Source organism: Myodes glareolus, chromosome X (genome assembly GCF_982192425.1).
Source record: "Myodes glareolus chromosome X, mMyoGla1.1, whole genome shotgun sequence".
Lineage (NCBI taxonomy): Eukaryota > Metazoa > Chordata > Mammalia > Rodentia > Cricetidae > Myodes > Myodes glareolus.
The window spans coordinates 129,370,913-129,397,148 of NC_142053.1; the positions used below are offsets into that span (position 1 = coordinate 129,370,913).

General features: G+C 39.8%; 1 pseudogene; it reads right to left on the reverse strand.

The window, feature by feature from the left end:
* Nucleotides 1–7,385: 7,385 nt before the first annotated feature.
* LOC148117490 (spindlin-2-like) overlaps nt 7,386–26,236 on the reverse strand; it is a 72,908-nt pseudogene continuing 54,057 nt past the window's right edge.

The following is a 26,236-nucleotide window of genomic DNA, read 5'->3' on the forward strand; positions in this document are numbered from 1 at the left end:
AATTACTCAAACATGATACAAGAGCAAACTTTATTTGGTACACACACCATTTGAACACTCAAATGAATGTCAATATATGAAAACCTTTGAATTAGCTATCCATTGTTTCATTATCAAAAGTTGATTTCTTAACTCTCAGGATTCTAACATAACACTGGAGTATTTCAAGGCAGGTGAAAATAAACAAAAGAATTAGCATCATTTTTGGATTATTTTCTCATTATTCATTGGACATTTTATTACTATGCACACCCAATCTGGGAAGTAAGCATAAAACTGTTTAGTATCATTCTTCGTGGAGGATTAATCGGAAGAAAATCATCATACAACCCAGAAAACAGAGAATACTTCCTTTGCAGTGCACATAATCTCTAGTAGCAAATTAAGGGCATGCTTGAAAATATAAAAGAAATTCAACTAAATTTAACTATAATCAATGGCAGCATGTATGTCTAAAACATATGTATATACATCTTCATATATTAGCCTAATAATAAGACAATACCTAACCAATTCAAATGACTCAAATTTCCAAAACTCTGCAAGTAAAAATGGTGACATTTCAAAGTCTCTTCTGAGATTCATTCAATTTTCTCTGTGGGATGATCCTGACACAGAGATCCACCTGCCTCTGCATACCAAGTGCTGGGATTAAAGATATGGCTCACCATTGCCCAATCTCTTTATTTTTTATTTGGATTTTTGTAGTCATAAAGCTAGAGTTTCCAAGAGTTTCTCTGTGAAGCCTTGGCTGTCCAGAAATACATGCAGCAGACCTGGTTGGTCTTAAACTCAGGGATCCTCTTGCCTCTGATACCCAAGTGCTATGATTAAAGGCATAGGGTACCATGGCCCACCATCATGCAGTCTCTTAACTGCAATACCTAGGAAAATCAGTATTATAAGCAGATCTCATACATCCAACATAAAATAGCACATTATATACATGTGATATTTAAATAAGAATGTGGTACTTTAAATACTTCCCATAATTCTCAAGAATTTGAATATTGGGTCATTATTTGGTAGACTAAAGAGATTTAGCCTTGCTAGAAGAAGTGTGTTGCTTTCAGTGGGCTCTCAGAATCGTTGCAGTTCAAGACATGAGCTCTCAGTTGCTACTTCAGTTGCCTGTTGCCTGCTACCACCACTTCAGCATCATGGAATATTAACCCCCTGGAACCAGAAGCTCAAAATGAACTCTTTCTTCCTTGAGCTACTTTGATTACAATGTATGATCACAGCAAGAGATAAGTCACTAAGACACGAGTTACACCTTTGGAAAATGGCATCAAAATATAAATTCATGACTGCATTAGCATCAATAATCATGATATTCTATCCAGAGTTGGCTTGATAGATTGGATCAACAACACTCATCTGAAAAACATTTAGTGGTAGTAAGGCAGAACCAGCAAGCACTAAAGGAGATAAGATAAAATCTAGTACAACCAATGTGTTAGTAACCATGGGAGAGGAAATGCCTCATGCAGTATGTCAACTCTCACTTATAGACAGAGTTTGGAAAGATTAATAAGCCTGACATCTACTAGTAAACTGCAACAGGAATAGAACTACACTTTTCTTTAATCTCTGTTTTGACAGTATGTTACCATGTACAGTACAGAGATAGATTCAGCCACAAATTCTAACAATTTAGATAGTGCATTCTAATTATGGGGCATTATTTCAGTCTCATCAGAACGTGTTTTATTAATGTGGTGACCACATGCAAGAAAAACTCAGGTTTGGCATTAGCAGCAACATAAATTTCTTTTCTCAATTTTTCATCCCCAAATGGCAGACCTAATAACTAGTCCATTTCCAATATTCTGTGAGTCAGTCAAAGTATACAAAACTTGATTTAGCACAGTGGTTCCCAACCTTCCTATTGCTGTGATCCTTTAATGCAATTCTTTGTGTAGTGGTGGCCTCCCACCATAAAATGATTTCCATTGCTACCTCATAGCAGTAATTATGCTAAGTTATGAATCACAATGTAAACATCTGATATGCTATGTAACATGACGGCTGGCTTGTTGGGGTTTCTGTCCTGCCCAGTACCCCACTCAGCAGGTTTTTATGGCATTGAATAAAGTTTCAAGTCTTCAATTTACAAATGTTTTGCTCCTGATGATTGCTGTGGTTGAGGTGAAGAAAAGGATAGAATTGAAGGCAATGAAGGGGAATTTGGTCTGGGTCTTTAGAAGGAACTGATGATTGCTTTGGACTCTGTATGGAACAATGATGATTGATGTCTTACCAGACTGAACTATACATATTTTCCATATTACATATTATTTTAGAGCAGGCGTTAAAGTCCTAATTGCTGACAGCCATATACTTAAGCTTTAAAAATGTTTTCATTCAGGAGCCATAGCTATATACCTCCCATTAAGAATATTAACATTTTGGTTTTAGTTTTGGTTATTGAGACAGGGTTACTGTGATAGAGCCATGGCTGTTCAGAAACTTGCTTTATAAACCAGGCTGGCCTCAAATTCACAGAATTGTACATGCCTCTGCCTCCCAATTGTTTAACTTGAAGTTGTGCACTGTAACATGTGGGATTGCTTGTTGGTCTTTCTGTTCTGCCCAGTTCTCTGAGCCGGTAAGCCCCTCCAGAAAGAAAAATACTCACAGGAGGTCTACATAAGTTATAAAACTGATTGGCCCATTAGGTCAGGCTTCTTATTAACTTTTATAACATGTATTAGCCCAGTATTCTAGTATATGTTAGCCACATGGCTCAGTACCTTTTTCAACAGGGTAGGTGGCATCCTTTGGTGTCTAGACAGGACTGGCAAGGAATGGGCTTCCTCCTTCCCAAAATTTTCCTGTTCCCATTGACCTACCTATACATCCTGTCTGGTTGTCCTGACTATACTTCTTGCCTGACTACTGGCCAATCAGCATTTATTTAAAACATAATTGACAGAATATAGACAATAGCCACACACCATCCCCCTCCCCTTTTTTAAGAAGCAAGAACATCCATAGTCCATTTTTGGGAATGTGAGTGCAGTTTTCCAGGCTACTTTTTGGTAGTTGGGGGTGTTGATAATCTTATGGCTACCTAAAGAAAATTTAGAACTATGATCAAGTCCTGACTGGAGTATCCTTTGATTCTTGATCATCTCAGGCAGCAGTCTTGAGTCAGTTCTGGATGTAGAACTCAGATATCTAGGCCATCTGTTCCTACTAGATATTTCTCAGGTGGTCTTCCTTGGTCAAACCTGAGTTTTCTTCCCCAGAATGAATCCACAGTCATTTCCTATGGAAACAAAAGAAAAATCTCTTCTCCAAAGGAACATCCCTTTTGACTTCAATTTTGAAGTCCAGGTATTTTCAAAATACCTATCTTGCATTAATTCAGCAGCATTTATAAGCAAATATCTTTTACCTGCTGTTGCTCCTTCCTCAGCATTCAAACAATTCAAAGAGAACATAATAACAAACATTATCCAGATTCTCTGTGTATTTTCCATCTTTACATGGCTTTATTTTAACCTCTATTTCATTTATTTTTTACTTTTACTTTTTGAGACATTCTCTGTATATCTTCTGCTGTTCTGGAACTCCCTCTCTAGACCAGGCTGTCTTTGAACTCACAGAGATCCAACTACCTCTGCCTCCCAAGTGCTGAGATTAAATGTGTGTGCCACCAAACCTTGAATTCACAGAGATCTTTCTGTCTCTGCCTCACAAGTGTTGGGATTAAAGGCATGTGTCAACATATCTTGAACTTGCAGAGATCCATCTACCTCTGTCTTCCAAATGTTGGGATTAAAGGTTTGTACCACCACAACCAACTACTCTCTTTCTTTCTTTGTTATTTTAAGAACTTTAACTTTTAGCCTGCATATATTTTTTAACACACTATATTACAATTTAGGGGTTTTCTTTCTCTTTGAGTCTCTCTTTATTGTATATTTCTGTCTTTTTCTGACCACGTTAGTCTTTAATTTGCTAAGCAATATGGGTAGGATTAAAGCCATGATTTTGATTGCCAGACACACCCCATTCCTTAGCTTTATGAGATTCCAGCATGATGGTTGAGGTTCCAGCCAAAGCCACGTTTATTGCCACAACTCTATAGTGTTTTGAGGTCCTTGCCAGCAAAGGAGCTGCAACAGTGTGTCCACAAAAAACACTCAAATGCTCTCTCTGTAGCTGGACGTCCTGTCTCAAAGAGATGGAGTTTGCACTGGGAGGACAGTCCAGAAAGACAACATTTTAAAATGGTGGGGCTTTTTTCCTGCAACATTTGAAAACCAAAAAGCATGCATTTGGCTTTTAATCAACACTATGTAAGTGTTTTGTGGCAGGACCTCTTAAAATAGCTGCAAGGTTTTACAGCCAAAGCTGAGTCACAAAGTCTCTCTTAAATGACAGTGCTTGCTTCCTATTGCAAGCAGAGCAGACCTGAGAAATTGCTGCTACCAAGAATCCAGGATTTACTCTATTCTTCTCTGTCTAAATTACGTCTCAAACTTTTTCAGGCTTTCTGTGGATGCAGTTGTCCACAAGTTGGACAGAATTCAAAACATGCAGACTTACTTGTTGGGCGTTTGTGTCCCACCCAGTTCCCACAGATGGTAAGCCCCACAGAAAACCACACAGAAGGTCTACATAAGTTATAAAACTGATTGGCCCATTAGCTCAGGCTTCTTATTAACTCTTATAACTTATATTAGCCAGTATTATAACTTAATTAATATTAACTTATATTATTCCAGTATATATTAGCCACATGGCTCAATATGTTTTTAGTGGGACAGGTCACATATTCATTTCTGGTGTCTGGAAAGGCCTGGGGAGGAATGGATTTCCTCTTTTCTAAAATTCTCCTATTCTCATTGACCCGCTGCTACTTCCTGTCTGATTGTCCTGCCTAAACTTCCTGCCTGGCTACTGGCCAATCAGTGTTCATTTAAAATATAATTGACAGAATATAGACAATTGCCCTACACCAGTGTGCCAACACAACTTGCTGAATGTTAATATTTTTATTCTTCAATAAACTTGGTTAACATAGCAGAAAATTTATTGGCAATATTAATAATAACTTAGGGCCTTAGCTAAGGTTTCTATTAATGGGAAGTGACACCATGACCACAGCCACTCTTAAAAAGGAAAATATTTGAACAATGTGGTAGCTCACAGCTCAGAGGTTCAGTCCATTCTCATCTTGGCAGGGAGCATAGGAGTATGCAGACAGACAGTGTACTAGCTCCATCATTATCACAAAGCAATAGGAAGCAGACTGAGACACTGGATGTGGCTTGAGCATATAGCAGACCTCAAAGCCTGCCCACATAATGGCATACTTCCTCCAACAAATCACACCTACTCCAACAGAGCCACACTTCCTCATAGTGTCATCCCCTATGAACTTATGTGGGACAATGATATTCATACCCTTGGCATAGAAAGAAAGGATATTTACTTTTCTCATGGGCTTTAGACATTAGGGTTAGCAGTGTATTGCCAAAGGGCATATTGCAACAGAGAATTTACATTACTTTGGCTCAGCCTTTCATCCCACCCTGTCAGCCTAAAAGGTTCATCTGGGTAAGTGAGCATCTAAATATTAATAAATGACTCATCTCTATTACATACAGAATTGTATTTGATACAAAGACCTCATTGAGTGGGCCAAGATTCCTAAATGCTGTGGAAAAAGAAAAATTGTTTAGTAGTTGTTATCTCCAAGCATATCTGAGGTATACTATGGCATGATTTTTGGATGTAAAATATATTTTCATCTAAGCATACCTTCAAATTTGTATATTTGCTTGTTTGTGTTCCTGAATTTAAGCAGTGCCAGAGTGTTCCTTTAAAATATAACACAAATCATGCTGTACTTTTGCTTTACATGCCCAACTATCTCCCAGAATCAATCAAGGGAGAAACAGAATTCCACTGTAGAGGTTGTGAGCTGCAGGTATTTGGTCCCTCTGGCATCCTTGTGACTTTTCTGAGATCACTTCCCACAGTTCTCTACCTTCCTCCATCAGCCGCCATCATGCTTCCATTGCAGCTGCTTCTCCTCTAATGTGCCAGGTCTTCTCTGAGCTTCAACAACTGTCATCACCCTACCTGGAATTCACTTTCTCCTTTACTGCTGCCAAAGTACCACACTCTCCTTACCTTTACATTTTCATTCCAAACCTAGAGAATCTGGAAAACCTTTCCTAGCCACTCTATTTCTCTGTGAAGGGTGTTATCTTCGATCTTCATTTTCCCAATATGAGCCAAGGTGTGTCATTTCTCATCACTTACCAATATTAAAATATTTCTCATAGATTTATGAACTACATGCCCAACTACACATCGGGACACACTACAAAAGATTCTCCATGAGGATAAAATCCGTTCATATACTGTATTCACGCACCTCACCACTCTGTCCTGAACAGTGTTTGGTACAGCCCACCCAAATTGTTTATGGGATGAAGATAAAACAAATGAATGAAGAATCCATGCTATTGAGCATATGAAATCAGACAAGTATCCATGCTTCTAGCCATAAAACTGCAAATAAACCTCCTTCCAGGGCATGGACTCGGGTTTTACTGAGGCATGGCCAACTAAAACCTTTCCAAGGTAAAAATGAGGTCAACCCACTTTTCCTTATAACCCTGTTGGGAGATGGGTCCTATCCCAGCGTGTTTATGTGATGTGAACTTACCCAAAGTCTAACTGGATGAAGAACACAGCAGAAACATAACCAACAAACAAAACATGGAAGCTGACAGAAGTGCTCCCCAGAGGACCAGCTGGTGTTGTCTGAACAAAACCACATGATATAGGAAAGAAAACTAAGGCTGCCCTTGTGAGGTGTGCTTATCGTGTGACATTGTTGAGGCAATCAGCCAATAGAGTCAATGAATGCTCAGTGCTGAACATTGATGAGGTTTAGTACTTTCTTTCAGTGTCTGGCAGATCCTTGCTTGCTTCCTAAATGTGCCTTTAGGAAGACCCCCATAGCAAGAACCGGAAATACAGTTCTCCAGTTCTCTTGGGAAGCAACAGGTGAAGGAGGAGGCAGAGCACACACAGTGTTCTCAGAGGGACTTTGGAAAGTTGGGGAGTGACAACAGAGAGCTGAAGAGGACAGGGACCCATGTCCTAAACTCCACTGTTTTGAGACACTTTTCCAGCATTCCCAATTCTTCTTCACACGGAGTCCAGCCCTTTCAAAGGACAGTTTCCAGCGATAGGAATTAGGCAGAGCCACAATTCCTAGCTCTATTGCCACCCCCAGGTTATGTCACCTTCTTGCAAAAGAGAGGTGCCCACACCTCCATCAGGGGTAGCTGTGAGTTTAAAAAGAAAGGGAGAGTCTGTTTGGGTAGGAGGTACCTAGAAGGTGTCAGTTGCTACAGGCTTTTGGTGCCATCATCATCATCAGTATATTCAACATGTTTTCCTATCAGACCATCCACAAATTCCAGGTCCACATCTAGTGGAGGAATCTCATTATACTTGGGCAGGATTCGAAGGTCACCCTCTTTATAATCATCCAGAAGCTTATGCATGTATAAGATGGGGTAATTTGCATAGTTAATGTAAAAGAAGGTATTAAGGATAGTCACTTGTGACAGTACCATCCCCCTCCATAGATCTTTTGAGCCCTGCTCACCCTCAAATATGTGCTCCACCACTTTGCCAATTAAGGTATCAGCAAGGTTGAGATCACGGACTGGGGATGGTTTTAGTGTATCAGAGAGCAATTTAAGGGGCAATTGATGTAGGAGGGTCATCTGTCTATGTGTTACTTTCATTGGTTAATAAAGAAACTGCCTTGGCTTTTGATAGGACAGCAGCTTAGATAGGCGGAGTAGACAGAACAGAATGCTGGGAGAAAGAAGCAGAGTCAGGCAGAGGCAGAGAGCCACCCGACATAAAGCTGCCAGGTCAGACATGCTGAATCTTTCCTAGTAAGCCACGACCTCATGGTGACATACAGATTATTAGAAATGGGTTGAATAAATATGTAAGAGTTAGCCAATAAGAGGCTAGTTATAATGGGCCAGGCAGTATTTGAATGAATACAGTTTCTGTGTAGTTATTTTTGGTAAAGCTAGCTGGGTGGGTGGTGGGAAGCGGCCTGCCTTTCCTTTTACAGACAACACTCTTTCATCTTGGTGAAGTTCCAATCCAGAGATACATTATATTCCATCGTATTTCACCAGATAGAGAGAGAGACTTTTGGTCATCTGATCCAGAACCATTCCTCTCCAATGGGTGATGGGAACATCCCCTTCCTTCACTTGTGAGAAATTCTGCAGCCCACGATGTTCCTTTGGTCCAGGGATGAAGATGTACTCCTCTGTCTCTTCTGCGTAGGTTTTTTCTTGGTCAAGTTTGCTGTTTCCTTGGTGTAGTTCTTACAGGACTCATGTCCAGCCGCTGCATCTGCAGGTTACCCTTGTGCCTCAGTGGTCCGAAAATACTGAGAGCTGGTCTCTGGGTCCATGACTGCATTGGGAAAGAGGGAAGAGACAATTAGCTAAGGGGATAAAGGGCCAACTTACCCACCCCACCCCAGTTAGATGACTCCAATCCAGGGAGAGTTCTATTTCCTCCACCCCCCTCATGGAGCCTGAGGGCAATGCTGGGTACCTGGCTGGGTGCCTGCTTCTCTGCTATGCTCTTCTGGGTCCCCTGGTGTTGTTGGGAAGGGCTGGACTAGGGCAGAGGATACAAAATAGGATTTGGACCTCCGAAATGATGGAACCCTTGACTCTTAAGCTCAACTGTTCATGCTATGGGCCTCACTCCCCATGTGGCTTGAGCAAACCTGTTTAGAAGCAGAGCAGAGAAGCACATCAAAACTCCTCTCCTCCCTCCACCTTACCCTTCACCTTAGTCTCCTGAGCATTCCTCCAGGAATTTGCTTTTTCTCCCCACTAAGGCCCTCATGTAATTATTAGTGAACATGAATATCCCTTCGTTTTCTCTGGAAAAACTTTGAAAGGGGATGTGTGCTAGCACATTAGACTGCTGTTTTAACCTAGTCTCTCCTTAATTTTTACCGACTTTCACTATCTTTCAATTGGGCGGTTTTTTCCTTTTCATTTCCCTCCTCTTTTCTGCTTTAGTCTATGGAAAAGAAATCATATTTATAGCTTGAGTACTATGTACATTTCTTGAAACTGGCATGAAGGACATGACTTCAAATATATCTTTCATTTCAAGGCCTCATTGCAAAATATTAATTCCTTTTCCTTTAGTGTTTTCTAAGGAAATTACATATTTTTAAAATTAGATTTCTTTTTTATTTAATATTTAATTATTTTTTCGTCTATGTTTAAAACTTGATTTTGCAACCATCTGTAGCTTTCTCGTAACCTCTCAGTTTTGGAAGAATAGTTCCACAATAACTGGTAATGAAATTTATTCATCAGCATGTATATCTTTTTTGAATATGTTAAGTTCTCAGGAGAAAAATAACCAATTTGTAATCTGTGAATTAAGACATGGTCTCTTAAACAAATATGGGAGTGATAATTAAATTGGTGTTACTTCTTGTTTTTTTAGGGCACGGTTTCCTTGCATAACACTCCTGTCTGCTTTAGAACTCGCTCTGTAGACCAGGCTGGCCTTGAACTCACTGAAATCCAGCTGCCTCTGCCTCCCATGTTCTGGTATTAAGGGCATGTACCACCACCACTCATCCTAATATTTCTGTTTTGTTTTTTCTGATTTTGTTTATTGTTTGTTTGTTTGTTTTCATTTTGTTTTTTGAGACAGGGTTTCTCTGTAGCTTTGAGGCTGTCCTGAAACTAGCTGCGGTAGATCAGCCTTGCCTTGAGCTCACAGAGGAACACCTGCCTCTGCCACCCAAGTGCTGGGAATACAGGTGTGTGCCACCACTGCCCAGCTCTGGTTTAATATTTTTATAAATTGTGTTGCTATTTGCTTCATGAAAACTTAAAAATATAGCAAAAACAAACACAAAAAATAAGCAAATAAGCACATTCAATGCCATAAATAATAAAACATGAATCTGCATTTGATTAGATGCTGCAAAAGCATTTGACAAAATTCAACACCCCTTTATGATAAAGGTCTTGGAGATATTAGGGATACAAGGATCATAACTAAATATAATAAAAGCAATATACAATAAGCCAAGAGCAAACATCAAAGTAAATGGAGAGAATCTCAAACCACTCCACTAAAATCAGGAACAAGACAAGGCTGTCCACTCTCTCCAACTCTCTTCAACATAGTGCTTGAAGTTCTAGCAATATTGAAAAGAAAACATAAGAAGGTCAAAGGGATTCAAATCGGAAAGGAAGAAGTCAAACCTTTTTTATTTGCAGATGATATGGTAGTGTACATAAGTGGCAACCAAAACTCTACCAAAGACACCCTAAAACTGATAAATACCTTCAGTGATGAGGTAGCACATAAGATCAACTAAAAAAAATCAGTAGCCCACATATATACAAAGGATAAAGAAGCAGAGAGGGAAATCAGAGAAACATCACATTTAATGACAGCCTTAAATAGCATAAAGAATTTTGGAGTAACACTAACCAAGGAAATGAAAAATATATTTGACAAGAACGTTAAGGCTTTAAAGAAAGAAATTGAAGAGGATACCAGAAAATGGAAGGAACATGCTCTTGGATGGGTACGATCAACATAGTAAAAATGGCAATTCTACCATAGGCAGTCTATAAATTCAACACAATCCCTATCAAAATCCCAACAAAATTCTTCACAGACCTTGAGAGAACAATAATCAACTTTATATGGAAAAACACAAAACCTACAATAGCCAAAACAGTCCTATACAATAAAAGTACTTCTGGAGGCATTACCATCCCTGATTTCAAACTCTATTACAGAGCTATAGTAATGAAAACAACTTGATATTGGCACAAAAACAGAGATGTTGACCAATGGAATCCAATCGATGACCCGGATATTAACCCATAAACATATGAACATCTGATTTTTGACAAAGGAGCTAAAATTATACAATGGAAGCCAGAAGGCATCTTCAACAAATGGTGCTGGCATAACTGGATGTCAACCTGTAGAAGAATGAAAATAGATTCATATCTATCACCATGCACAAAACTTGAGTCCAAATGGATTAAAGACCACAATATAAATCCAACCACACTTAACCTGATAGAAGAAAAAGTGGGAAGTAGACTGCAACACTTGAGCACATGAGACCACCTTCTAGGTATAACCCCAGTAACACAGACAATAAGAGCTACAATGAATACATGGGACCTACTGAAAATGAGAAGCTTCTGCAAAGCAAAGAACACTGTCATTAAGATGAAAAGGCAACCTACAGAGTGGGAGAAGATCTTCAACAACCCCACATCAGACACAGGTCTGATCTCCAAAATATATAAATAACTCAAGAACCTAGACATTAGAATTCTAAATAACACAGCTAAAAATGGGGTACTGAACTGAACAGAGAATTCTTAACAGAAGAAGTTCAAATGGCCAAAAGACACTTAAGGTCATGCTCAACCTCCTTGGTGATTAGGGAAATGCAAATCAAAACAACTTTGAGATATCATCTTACACCTATCAGAATGGTTAAAATCAAAACGACAGAAGATAACCTATTCTGGAGAGGATGTGGAGTAATGGGAACACTCATCCATTGCTGGTGGGAATGCAAACTTGTGCAACCACTTTGGAAATCAGTGTGGCAATGTCTCAGGAAATTGAGAATCAACCTACCTCAAGATCCAGCAAACCACTCTTGGGAATATACCCAAGAGTTGCCCAATCATACTACAAAAGCGTTTGTTCAACTATGTTCATAGCGGCATTATTTGTAGTAGCCAGAACCTAGAAAAACCTAAATGCCCCTCAGTGGAAGAATGGATAAAGAAAGTGTGGAACTTATACACATTAGTGTATCACTTAACAGTAAAAAACGATGATCATCTTGAATTTTGTATGCAAATGGATGGAAAAAGAAAACACTATCCTGTTTGAGATAACACAGACCCAAAAAAGTGAATATGGTATGTACTCACTCATTAGTAGACTCTATCCATAAACAAAGGACATTAAGCCTATAGTTTACAAGCCTTGAGAAGCCAAATAATAAGGTGACCTCCCCCCTGAAACATATATAGATCCTCCTGGAAATTGGGAGCAGACAAGATTGGTGGACAAAAGTTGGGAGCATGGGGATGGAGGTGGAGTGGGGGAAGCAGAGAGGTGTAGAAAGAAGGGAGAAGGGAAGGGGTGGGGAGAGCTTGGGGGAATGTGAGGGTTGAGAAGAAGGACGGGCTGATATAGGAGCAGGGAAGAACATATCTTAACCAAGGGAGCCATTTTAGGGCTGGCAGAAGACTTGCCTCTAGTGGGGATCCCAGGTGTTAATGGGGATGTCCCTAGCTAAGTCCTTGGGCAGCAGAGAATAGGGTGCCTGAACTGGCCTTGTCCCATAGTCACACTGATGAATATCTTGATTATCACCATAGAATCTTTGTCCAGCGATAGATGGATGTAGAGAGAGAGACCCACATTAGAGCACTGGAATGATCTTTCAAGGTCCAGTTGAAGAGCAGAAGGATGGAGAAGATGAGCAAGGAAGTCAGAAGCATGAGGGTTTGCTCTACCCACTGAGACAGTGTGTCTGATCTAATTGGAGCTCACCAAATCCAGCTGGACTGGGACTGAACAAGCATGTAATCAAACCAGACTCTTTGAATGTGGCTGACAATGGGGACTGACTGAGAAGCCACTGATAATGGCACTGGAATTTGTTTCTATTGTATGTACTGGCTTATTGGGACCCTAGTCTGTTTGGATGCATACCTTCCTAGGCCTGAATGGAGGGGGGAGGGCCTTGGACTTCCCACAGGCTGGGTACCCTGCCCTCTCTTAAGACTTGAGAGGGAATAAGGAGGGTGAGTTGGGGAATTGGAGGGGAATGGGAGGAAGAGAGGAAGTTGTAACACGAGGGCTGGCTTGTTGGGGTTTCTGTCCCGCCCAGTACCCCAACAAGCCAGTAAATCCCAGAGAAAAATCACACACAAGACTCCTTAAGATTATAAACTGATTGGCTCATTAGGTCAGGCTTCTTGTTAACTCTTATAACTTATATTAACCCATTATTCTCATCTATGTTAGCCATAATGGCTCCGTACCTTTTTCAGCTGGGCAGGTTACATGCTGCCTCTTCAGTGATCTGTGCAGGAGTGGCGAGAGAGCTTCCTGTGTCCCAGAAACCTCCCAGTCTCTTTGCTCCACCCCTACTTCCTGTCTGGCTTTCCCGCCTATACTGCCTGCCTGGCCAATCAGTGTTTTATTAGAATATGATTGACAGAATACAGACAATTCTCCCACACCATTTCCCTCTTTTTTTTTAAACAAAAGAAAATACCCATAGTCCATTTGTTGGGAATGTGGGCATAGTATTTCAGGCTACTTCCTGCTGGTTGGGGGCGCTGATGATCTTATGGGGACCTAAAGAAAATTTAGAGTTATAATCAAGTTCTGACTGGAGTATCCTGTGAGTCTTGATCATCTCAGGCAGCAGTCTTGAATCTGTTCTGGATGTAGAACTCTGTCATCTGGGCCATCTGTTTCTGTCAGAGATTTCTCAGGTGGCCTCCCTTGGTCAAAGATGATTTTTCTTAACTCTGAATAAATCCAGAGCCTCTCGTTTTCTGTGGAAATAAAAGCAGAATCTCTTCTCCAAAGTAACATTTCTTTTGACTTCAGTTTTGACGCCAAGGAATTTTCAAAATACCTATCTTGGGTTAGTTCAGCAGCATTTATAAACAAAAGTATTTTAGCAGCTGTTGCTCCTTCCTCAGCATTCAAACGATTAAAAGAGAGCATAATAATATACAGTATCAAGATTCTCTTTGTATTTTCCATCTTTGTGTGGCTTTACTTTAACCTCTATTTCTTTTATTTTTACTTTTACTTTTTGAGACAGGTTCTCTGTATATCTTTGTCCTGGAATAACACACTAGACCAGGCTGTCCTTGAATTCACAGAGATCCTTCATCTCTGCCTCCCCAGTACTGGGCTCAAAGGTTTTTGCTACCACACCTTGAACTCACAGAGATCCACATGTCTCTGCTTCCTCTGTGCTAGGATTAAAGGTGTGTGCTACAACACCTTGAACTCAGAGATTTGTTTGTCTCTGCCTCCCAGGTATTGGGATGAAAGGTGTGTGCTACCACACCATGAAGTCACAGAGGTCAACTACCTCTGCCCCTTAAAGTCTCAGAGGTCAATGTACCTTTGCCTCCCAGGCATTGGGATTAAAGGCGTGTGCTACCACACCTTGAAGTCACAGAGGTCAATCTTTACCTCTGTCTCTTGAAGTCACAGAGGTCAATATGCCTCTGCCTCCCAGGCATTGGGATTTAAGGTGTGTACTACCACACACAACTACTCTCTTTCTTCCTTTTTTTACATTAAGAACTTTAACTTTTAGCCTGCATATATTTTTAACACACTGTAAAATATTTAGAGGTTTTCTTCCTCTTTGAATCTCTCTTTACTGTATATCTCTCTTTTTCTGACCTCATGAGTCTAAAACCGTGGCTTTGACAGTTAGATCCAGTCCATTCCTTAGCTTTCCAGACTCATGGTAGAGGTACCACTGGAGCCTTTTACTGACACAACTCTATGGCTTTTCAAGGTCCCTTCCAGCAAGCAAGCTGGAGCATTCTGCTTACAGACCACACTCAGTCAGACTGCCTGCCTGAAAGAGTCAGTGATTGCCCTGGCAGGACAGTCCAGAAAGCCGGCATTTTAAAACAGCGCAGCTTTTTTCCTGATACTGCTGAAAACCGAAAAGCATGTGTTCAGCTTTTGATCAACACCGTTTAAGTGTTTTGTGGCAGGACCTCTTCTTAATGAGCTGCAGGGTTTTGCAGCTAAAGCTGAGTCAGGAAGCATCTCTTAGATGAGAGTGTTTGCTTGCCTCTAGCAAGCAGAGCAGACCTGAGAAACTGCTGCTACCAACAAAACATGCTTTACTCTATTCTTTCCCAAGCTTTCTCAAGCTTTCTGTGGATTCAGTTATCCACATCTGGGCGCCATATGTAACATGACGGGGCCAGCTTGTTGGGGTTTCTGTCCTGCCTGGTGCCCCACAACTGGCAACTCCCAAGGAAAATCACACACAAGACTCCATAAGATTATAAACTGATTGGCCCATTTGGTCAGGCTACTTATTAGCTCTTATAACTTATGTTACCCCATTATCCTTATCTACGTTATCCACATGGGCTCAGTACCTTTCTCAGTGTGACAGCTTACATGTTGCCTCTTCGGTGGTCTGCGCAGGAGTGGCAGAGGGAGCTCTGCTTCCAGAATACTCCCAGTCTCTTTGCTCCACCCCTACTTCCTGTCTGGCTTTCCCGCCTATACTGCCTGCCTGGCCAATCAGCATTTTATTAAAATATGATTGACAGAATACAGACAATTCTCCCACACCAGGAAGTGGAAATTTTTGAATGGTTACAATAAATAAATAGATAGATAGATAGATAGATAGATAGATAGATAGATAGATAGAACTTGTATTTTCACAATCCCAAAAAATTCTTTTGAGTACCAGGGAGCCAAATTGAAGAATCCACCTTAAACAGGTCAGATACACCCCCTCCTCAATTCCCTGGTCCTAAATTTTTTTCCAAAAGTTAACTTTGCCCTCTGTTCTGCCAATACCTTTATCAGGTATAAAAAAACACCAGACACTTCTATACCACAAACACCAGACAGGAGCAAAGAGACCAGCAACTTCAGCATGTGGCCAGCACCCAGCCATCTCAGGTTCTCCCACACACAAGATGACTCCCACAAATAAGCAGAAAGCCGTCTTGAGAATTTTCCACCCCAATTCCTTTAACCCATTGTGCCTAACCTCCTGCCTTTTTATTATAAAAAAGAGATGCAAATGTAATGGTTTGTCCTGTCCCTTTAAGAGACAAGCCTTGCCTACTCTCTCTCAGGTCTGCTGAGACAAGCAAATCTTCCTTCTACTGTCATCCCGAGTTCCTTCCTTTCCAGCTCTTTCCCAAAGAGGCATCTTCTGCCTTGCTCCCTTCTCCCCACTTCTTCACTCCTCCTCTTTCTGTTTCTCTTTCTTTCTCTCTTACTTCTCTCTTCTTCTCCCCTTTCCCCTTTCCCTTTCTCCTCCATAACCCACTAAATAAATATCCACTTTTGAGCATAGTGTGACTAATAAGTCTCTTTCTCTCATCCGCCACATGGCTCCCTCCCTGGGACATGCTGACTTCAAGGCCCATGGTGGTCTCGTGCCTGCTGCACACTACCTCCACTCGGGGACCTGTGCCATTTTATTTTTACCACAACAACATGTAAATGAATAGGATTGAGATGAATCATATGAAAGCCACAAAGAATGAATAAAAGATAGTAAAAAGCCACAGATTTACATTATGATTTATGATAGTAGCAAAATTATAATTATGAAGTAACAACAAAGATGGTTGGGGTCACCACAATGTAAAGAATTATAATAAAGAGTTGCAGCATTAGGAAAGTTGAGAGCCACTGTGCAAAACAAACAAATAGAACATTAGCAAGACCTAATTATTATGAAAGATCCATAATTTATATCAGTTATTCCTTTAAAAGAAAAAAGCTAGAAGACATTTTTAAATTTGTGTATGTGCATGTAAGTTTTACCTGCAAGAATGTATGTGAACTATTTAAATGCCTGATGCCCATGGAGTCAGAAGAAGGTGTTGGGTCCTCTGAAACTGAGGTTTGGAATGACTTTGAATCAAATCATATCTGGATCCTCTAGAAATACCATTAACCATTACACCATCTCTCCTGCACTAAAGAACATTTCTTTCTTATTAAAAAAAAAAAGATGAAGTAAGCCATTAGTCCCAGAACTCAGGAGGCAGAGGCAGGAAGATCTCTGTGTGTTCAGGGTCAGATTGGTCTATATAGTGAGTTACAGGACAACCAGGTCAGCTACACAGAGAAACCTTGTCTCAAATGTCTTTGTTAGCTCTTGAGACTCCACAGCCTTTAAGAGTTGTCTCTCTCATTCAAGTGCTTGTTATGCATTTTGTTTGTTTTGTCTTTCTGGTTTTTTTTGTTTCATTTTGTTTTTCTGCTCATTTTTCATACCTTATTGGAGTTAATGAAGGCTATTCAGTCTGGCATATGACCAACGGAAGAAAATGAAGGACACAGGACATTTTCTGGCCTAGTGTGTCCACTCCACTACTTTGCATGGTTTTGGTTGACTGTACCCGTTATTGTCTCTCCCTCAATCCCACCCAACTGCTGAGAAGGCACTGAACTGAGCAACAGTACTTGCTGGCTATTTTGCATGTATTGATCTTACATGCTTTATAGCAGCAACATTTGCATAACTTAGATACATGGATATTTATTTTTCTCATCACAAATAAAATTAACTGTATTAGAATTTAGTTAAAATAATTGCTTACAAAGTGGTCATAAAATACTTCAATATAAAGTGATTCGTAAATAAAGTTAATCTTCCCTCAGTGTTTTCTAGACCCTACATACAATACTGCATCTTCTATAGGATCCTGCACTGACATGTCCATTTTATTCCTGGCCTCTGCAGATTCCAGCATTTACTTGCTCTCTTCCTCACTCCTTCCTCAGAATGAATCTTCCCTAGCATGCCAAATTTACCCATCTAACCTCTTCACAAACCTCTGCACTCATATCCATTGCTCTGCTCTTGCAACTGCTGGTAAATGTACTCTCATGCCCACAGGCCCCCATGCTCTGCAGGCAAGTACACTCGCATGCCCCCTCGACCTATGCAGGCATTCACAGACCCACTGCAACCTCTCTGGTCTCCTCAAGTGCCTGCACTCGTATGTCAGCTTCTCATCTCGGGCCTCTGTAGGCACCTGCATGCACATGCCCACTGCCCAAATCTGGTTTTGCTGGCACCTCTACTCACATGACTGTTAGGGGCAAACATTTGGGGGTGACTTCTGCCATGATCCTAGCAACAGCCAGTTTGCACATTCCAGAGTAGGGGCTGAGGATTAGAAATGTTAGGTAGGAGAAACAGAGATAAGAAAGAATTACAAAGACACAGGATAGTAATTGAAGGGCAACTCAGCACTGAACGCTGAATTCTTCTTCAAAAGACCAAATAAACACACCCTAGGTCACGTGCAGTCACACTTGTTGTCACTAACTTTGAGTAAGCTGAAAATCTCTGACCTTCAGGTAAGATGGAATAGGCTCACATTTTTGGGCCACCACACATGCTCACTGCTGGACCATGAGTCTGCAAAAACCTGCACTCACATATCAATGCTCTGGTCTATATGCACCTGAACTCTAAAACATCCATCCCACTGGCCTTGGTAGGAACTTAAACTCATATGAAAATTGCCCCTGGACTCAGCAAGCAACAGCAATTGCATGGCAACTGCCAACTTGGTCTTGTAGGAAGCTGTATATGCAATCTGTCACCTTCTAGCCTTTGTGAGCACCTGTATTAACATGCCTACTGCCCCCTGGGCTCTGCAAAAAACTGCACTCATATGTCCATTGCTCCTCCCAGTCTTTTAATTTTTTTTTGAGCCATGGTTTCCCTGTGTAGTTCTGGCTGTCCTAGAAGAACAAGGTGTTGAAATCAGAGATCAACATGCCCCTGCATCATAAGTGGAGGGACTGAAGGTGTGCACTATAACCACATTTGATCCCTGGCCTTTTCAGGCATCTCACACATGTGACTACTACCCCTTTGGGCTCTGCAGGCATCTGAATTCACCTGCCCACTGCCCAACTGATCATTGCTGATACCTGCATTCACATGGCCACTTTTCTACTGTCCTCTTTAGTTACTCGCACTCATATGCACACTGACCCTCTCTGCCCTTTGGTGACACCTGTACTCAGAGGTTCCTGGCCCTCACACTGCCCTTTGTAGGCACCTTTGCTCACATACACACTGTCCCCCTCTGACCTCTGCAAGAACCCATACTCACATGTTCATAGCCACCCTTTGCCCTCTATAAGCACCTGCACTCACATGCCAGATATCCAACTGGCCTCCACAGGCAGCTACATTCAATGAAGTCTGTCCCTTCTTGCTTCTGCAGGATCCTGTGCTCACATGTCCACATCCCCATTTGGCTTATGTAGGCACCAACACTCACATGCCTACAAATCCCTTCTGGTCTTTGCAGGTACCTGTACTCATAGCCACCCTCTCCTCTGGACTCAGAAGACACCAGCACTCACTTGCTGTCTACCTCTCTTTTCCCTCCAGAGCAACCTTAAGTTAATATAACAAATTTACCAATATATACTTTTCATAACTCTACACTCAGATGTCCAAAGCTCTGCTCTTGTCTGTAACATGTAGGGGCCTGCTTGTTGGGGTATCTGTCCCGCCCGGTACCCCACAGCTGGCAAGCCCCAAAGAAATCACACACAGGACTCCATAAAATAATAAACTGATTGGCCCATTAGGTCAGGCTTCTAATTAGACCTTGTAACTTATATTAATCCATTATTATTATTATCTATGTTAGCCATATGGCTTGGTACCTTTTTCAGTTGTCAGCATTCAAACAATTCAAAGAGAGCATAATAGCATACAGTATCAAGATTCTCTGTGTATTTTCCATCTTTATGAGGCTTTATTTTAACCTCTATTTCTTTTATTTTTACTTTTACTTTTTTGAGACAGGTTCTCTGTATATCTTTGTCTTGGAATAACTCTGTTGACCAGGCTGTCCTTTAACTCACAGGGATCTGTCTGTCTCTGCCTCCCAGGCATTGGGTTTAAAGGTGTGTGCTACAACACCTTGAAGTCACAGAGGTCAATCTACCTCTGCCTCTTGAAGTCACAGAGGTCAATCTACCTCTGTCTCCCAGGCATTGGGATTAAAGGTGTGTACCACCACACCCAACTACTCTCTTTCTTTCTTTTTAACTTTAAGAACTTTAACTTTTATCCTGCACATATTTTTAACACACTGTAAATCATTTAGAGGTTTTCTCGTCTTTGAATCTCTCTTTACTGTATCTCTCTCTCTCTCTCTCTCTCTCTCTCTCTCTCTCTCTCTCTCTCTCTCTTTCTGATTACATGGCCGGATCTAACCCATTGCTTAGCTTTCCAGCCTAATTGCAGAGGTACTGCTGGAGCCATTTTTTTTTGCCACAACTCTGCGACGTTTCAAGGTCCCTGCCAGCAAGCAAGCTGCACCATTCCTGCTCAAACCACCGAAGAAGCAACATGTGAGCTGACCGCTGGAAAAGGTACTGAGCCACATGGCTAACACAGACAAGAATTATGGGTTACTGTAAGATGTAAGAATTAGTTAACAAAAAGCTAGAGCTAACTGGCCAATCAGTTTATCATCTTATGGAGTTCTCAGTGTGATTTTCTTTGGGACTTGCCAGCTATGGGATACTGGGCACGACAGATACCCCAACAAGCAGGCTCCTACATGTTACACTTGCCTCTGAAGGCAAATACACTCACATACCAGACCCCATATTACACTCACATACACATTGTTCTCTGGCCTATCCAGAAAATTGCATTCACCATATCCACTGTCCCTGTCTGATCTCTGCAGGCATCTGCACTCACAAGCCCACTGCCCCAATCTGATTTCTCCAAGCACCTGTACTCACATGCCAACAGTCCAACTCTGGCCTCTGTTGGAACCTTCACTCACATGGACACACTTTGGTCTACGTGCACACCTTCACTCTAATGCATCAGCCCCACTGAACTTTGCAGGCACCTACAGGATCCTGCATTACCTGCACACCTCCTACTTCTGCAGGCAAAGGTACTCACATGGTGGCCTTCATGGGAAAGTACAGTCACATATTGCCCCCTATAGTGATATATTATATTTTAATAGATTAGCTTGTCTGAATATCAGAGGGCAAAGCAGCCACATTAGCCAGCCATACAATTCTATAATCTCAGGACTCAGGAGACAGAGGCAGATAAATCTCCATGAGTTCAAGGGTACCTAGAAACAAGATCAATTCAGAAACAGATCCAGATGGTGATGGCTCACATCTTTAATACCAGTATCCCATAGAAGTAGAGGAGCACTATGGAAGTGGAGACAAGAGAAATATGGCTGGTAGTGTGGGGGTCCGTCTGTCTATGTTTTTTTTTATTGGTTAAAGAATAAAGAAACTGCCTTGGCCTGTGGATAGGGCAAAACTTAGGTAGGCAGGGAAAACTAGATTGAATGCTGGGTGAGGGAAGGCAAGAGAGAGATGCCATGTAACTCATGCTGTCTGCCATGTCTGGAGACAGACACCAGAAGTTTAGCCAGTAAGCGACAGCCATGTGGAGACACACAGATTAATAGAAATGGGTTAAATTAATATATAAGAGTTAACCAATAAGAAACTAGAGCTAATGGTTTAAGCAGTGATTTAATTAATATAGTTTCTGTGTGATTATTTTGGGTCTAAGCTAGCCAGGTGGCCGGGAACCAACAAGCTTCCCTTCTCCAATAGGCTGGGTGGAAAGAAGAATATAAAGGGGACAAGACAGGAACTCACTGGAGTGTGGAGTCAGAATTCGTGGAGATAGGATATCGCCTGAAGATTAAAGGTAAAAAGTTTCTCTAGTGGTTGGCTGCTTTGCTTTTTAAATCTTCTGCTTGAACTTCAAAATCTCTCTCTGGGTTTTCTTTAATTGTGCTGCATTTGGTGACCAGTTTTTGTTGTACAAATTTACAACAAAACCATTTCCCTGCAGCTTTACAGCCACTGGCATAGGCAAGAGCTACATGTGGCTAAAATCACTGCTCTACCAGTTAGATTTTTTTGCTCTTCTCTCCTAGAGGGCTGCTGCCAAACTAGGTATCTGCCTTGAAATTCAGTCAGGATTTTATTGTTCTATTCAGCAGCAATAAGCCTCACATCTTCATGAACACCAAAGGCAGATTTGTTAGGACAATGAGAGATTCTTAAAGTGACGAATTAGTTAAAAGAAAAAGTTTTCTACAACATGAAAAAAATTGGAAAAACCATTACAATGAAAGGATTTGGATCTCTGTATGACATTATGTTTGACAGTTTGAAAATGGAACAATTGAATGAGGATAACTAATTTAGATAAGATTTATGTCATGTCAACTGTAAATACTATCAGCATTACCAGTTTTGTTTTATCACTAAAAAGTTAGTTAATCTGAGTGCTAAGATACAGACCTTAGGAAAAAAACCCCATAAAACAGGTCAGCACCTTTGAAAGAATGGATCTGAGATACAATTAATAATGAATCTCATGACCATGATGATACTTGGATAGGAGAGGTGATTTCCAGAGGTTTGAATAAAAATCAAAATGTCAGGGATTTCAATTGTGGCAAACAAGGTCACCTTAACATGGATTATAAACAGGGCATTCCTAAAAACAATATTTTTTCTACGCATAATTCATTCAGAAAGCCCTTCCCTTCTGGATTAACAAGAAGGTGTGGCAAAGGCAGCCATTGGACTAATGAATGTAAGTCAATAAGGGATATTGAAGGCAATCCTTTGCTTTGGGGAACCCCTTGAAGGGCCTCTCGCAGGTCCCTATTCCAAATCTGGCTCAATTGTTTCCTGTGATTGTAGAGGAAACTCCTTCCCAGAGCAATTAAAGAACCTAATGCCTATTGTAAGAAACTATACTGCTCTGATAACAGACCATCTATAGAAGAGAGAACAAAAAATTCAGGAGCAATCATAAAGCAAGTATTTTGGAAAATTTCTATAAATGAAAAAGACCAAAATTAAAAATATGAATAACTGACATTGTCATTGAAGGACTGGTAGACACAGGTGCAAATGTAACAAAAATTTCGTCAGAATCTTGAGATCCAAATTAGTTCCCTCAGGATGTAAATGTTCAGTTTAGGAATCAGAACTTTATCTCAAGTAAAGCAGAGCATGAAATGGGTTGATTGTATAGGACTAGAAGGATAGACAGTACTCTTAAAATCATACGTGGCTAATATAGCAATGAATTTGTGGGTATGTGATTTGTTACAGCAATGGAATCTTCAGATTAACATTCTCCCAATCTTAGAAACAAACTACAAATTAATGTATATTCTAGGAAAAATATTACAAGACATTATAAAGAACAGTCACTGATTATTCAAGTTATACAAAAACAGGAAATAACAGTTGATATTTCAAAGGCACCAACAGCCCTACCTTTAAAATGATTGATAGACAAAGTTGTATGGGTAACACAATGGCCCTTAACAATAGAGAAACTGCAGGCTTTAGAACAACTGGTACTGGAGCAAATAAAGGCTCATCATATTGAAGAATCAACAAGCCCTTGGAATTCTCCTATATTTATTGCTAAAAAGAAATAAGAAAAAATGAAGGATAGGAATAGATCTAAGAGATGTTAATAAGGTGATTCAGTCAATGGGCTCTCTACAGTCTAGAATTCCTTTGCCTTCTCTGTTACCTAAAGGATGACCTCTTTTAGTTATTGATTTAAAAGATTGTTTTTTCATTATACCTTTAAAAGAAAAAGAGAGAAAAATTTGCCTTCACAATTTTTACTTATAATAATTCTCAACCGGCTAAGACATATCAATTGAAGGTTCTCTCAAAGGGCATGTTAGATAACCCCACCTTGTGCCAATATTTTGTATGGCAGCCATTGGAAATGATACATAAGCAATTTCCTCAATATAAAATTTACCACTACATTACATGGACAACATTTTACTATCTGATTCAAATGAAGATACTTTAGAAAAATATTTGAAGAATTAAAGAAAATTTTGCCTTGTTGGGAATTAAAATTGCTCCTGAAAAGTACAAAGTGGAGATTCTAGTAATTATTTAGGCTATAAAATAGATTTACAAAAAAATTAGATGCCAAAAGGTGCAAATTAGAAGAGATCAATTGCAGACTCTTAATGACTTTCAAAGGTTGCTAGGAGATATTTCTCATCTACAGTGCACTATTGGGATAAAACCCGATGAAGGGATTATTTTAAACAAAATCTTAGATTGTGACAAGGACTTAAATAATACCAGGGAATTATCAACTGAAACTAAGAGAGAATTATCTTTGATTTTAGAGAAATTGCATAAGGCACATATGGATTGTATGGATCCAAATCTTAACTGCATTCTGGTCATATTACCCTCTAAATATTTCCCTACAGAAATTTTAATGCAGAGGGAAGATATTGTATTATAATGGATCTTTTTATCACATAAAGCAAATAAAAATTAAAAATTTATGTGGAAAGGGTCTCTGAGTTAATTCTAATAGGAAAATTGAGATTTGTCAATTAGCAGGAATAGACCCAGTAGAAAGTATAGTACCTTTTAATAATGATTAAATTGACAAATTATGGGAAGAAAGTGAATCCTGGCAAAGAGCTTGTAGCAATTTTTTGAGAGATATTTACAAAAACTATACCAAAAACCTAGAGAATTTAACTTATAAAGGGATCTAATTGGATCCTTCCTTGCATTGTACAGGATGCACCAATAACTGGAGTCCCTACATTCTATACTGATGCAAATAAATCAGAAAAGTCAGATCAAAAATTCAAAAATTTGAGCAATAGAGCAAAGCCCTTATCATTCTGTCCAAAATTCAAAATTACATACTATTCTCATGTTACTAAGGTATTGTAAAGAAACTCTCAACATAGTTACACATTCACAATCTACAGAAAGAGTTGTTTTGCCTATTAAAACCACTGAATTTATATCAGATGATACAGAATTGACTTCATTAATATTCAGGAACAAGATATGATTAGGAATAGTCATCATCTGATATACATAACACACATTCAATCCCATATGGGCCTTCCAGGCTCTCTAGCACAAGGTAATGCAGAAATAGATCAAGTATTGATTGGAAATGTGATAAAGACCTCAGAATTTCATTAAAAAGTTAAGTGAATGGCAAAAGTTTAAAAAAAGACTTTTCTCTTCATGAAACAAACCAAATTATAAGGAAATGTCCTACTTGTTCTTTATATAACCAAACAGCACCACCTACAGGAAGTAATTCAAGGGGTACTCAAAAAGAATGAAATCTGGCAGATAGATGTGTTCCATTTTGTAGAATTTGGAAAATTAAAATATGTACAACACACCATTGATACCAATTCAAATATTCAATGAGAAGCTGCTTTGAGTTTGTAGGTGGCTCATTCAGTAATCACACATTTTCTAGAAGTTATGGCCATCATAGGTATACCTGTACAAATGAAGACAGCATATGTCTCTAAGAAAATGAAATGAATTTTTGCTTATTATAATATAAAACATATTACAGGTATATTATACAAGCTTACAGGACAGCTTACAGAAAGATCAAACTGAACTTAAAAGATATGTTAAGTAAACAGAAAGTATGATAAAGACCCCCAGAAATAGATCACATAATGGTTTATTAATTTTAAATTTTCTAAATGTTAATGAGAAAGGAACAATAGCTGCAGAGAGGCATTGGATAATAGAAAAAAGCAAAATTAAATCAGTCGGGATTCTGTAAAGATGTACTGACCTCAGAATGGAAACAAAGGCATATGTTATGTTGGGGAAGGGGTTTTGCTTGGTTTCCACAGGAGAAGAAAAGATATGAATACCATCAAAATGGATAAAGATTCAATTTGAACAAGAGATATCTCTTAATTAGAAGAGATGATAGTTCATCAAACAGCATGACTGTTTATTCTGAACTAATCTATAAAACTAAATAATGGTTTTAATTTTTTCAAATATAACTTGCCAAAAGGGAACCTCTCCAAATTTAGGATTGTGGAAGGCTTTTGTTTCTGTATTTTCAGAAGAATAAAGGCATCCAGCTAAGGAATCCAAAGACAACTGGACAAAAGAGACATCTGAAGAAAAAGGACAAATTTTCCAGGAAAAAAAATGTCTCAAGAGAAAGAGTAAATTGACCTATTGGTATATCATATTTCCAACAGGGTAAAATTTCATAAATCTTCCCAAATGTTTGTTTTTGCTATTCTCTACAAACATATAATAAAAATGATATTTTTATAGTCCCAGTCCAGATAAAGATTAAAGCTGTGATCAGAAGGTATGTCCTTCTGGAAGGGTGAGTGAGTGCTCAACCAGCACTGGCCTGACACCCTGGAAAGGGGAGCTCAGGCACCCCCATTCCCCTAAACTTTCTGGACATTCACCAGGGGCTTCCCTCCCTGGCTGGTGCCTTACTCTTCTTATCCCA